Raw genomic sequence first — 521 nt, forward strand, 5'->3', positions numbered from 1 at the left:
ATAAATAAACGAAATCGGAAAACAAGCACGTCGGTTAAGATGGGCGAGAAATGCGATAGTGTGATAGAGAGAGAAAAACGTTTGTTGCTTGTGAAGGATGGTGTGCGCTTACTTTGTGAAAGGTATGATTTTTCGCCAAAGCATTCCGCTATATTTACAACTAGGGATGTCCGATAAATGACATTTAAATCCGATACCGACACTCGATACTCTGGAAAAAAAATTTGTTTCGGTTCGATCAGATATCAAGTGACGTCAGTCGTAATAAGTATGCTCAAACTAGCAAAGTGGTTGAAATTAAAAATTTTAAAGGTGATTTTTTTCTATAAAAAAAAGGTATTTTTTTTTCTGGTTAAGCCAAAACTTGCTTAGGCGCTAGGGAATTTAGTGATATTATTTAATTAATTTACTTTTTGTTAATAAATTTACATTTCACAGTAGAAATCGCTTGGTTCGATCGCAAATCATGGCTGACATTTCTATATTAACTTGCTATTGGACCAGCACCGATACTACCACTT

Source organism: Ascidiella aspersa, chromosome 2 (genome assembly GCF_963924565.1).
Source record: "Ascidiella aspersa chromosome 2, kaAscAspe10.2, whole genome shotgun sequence".
NCBI classification, from domain to species: Eukaryota; Metazoa; Chordata; class Ascidiacea; order Phlebobranchia; family Ascidiidae; genus Ascidiella; species Ascidiella aspersa.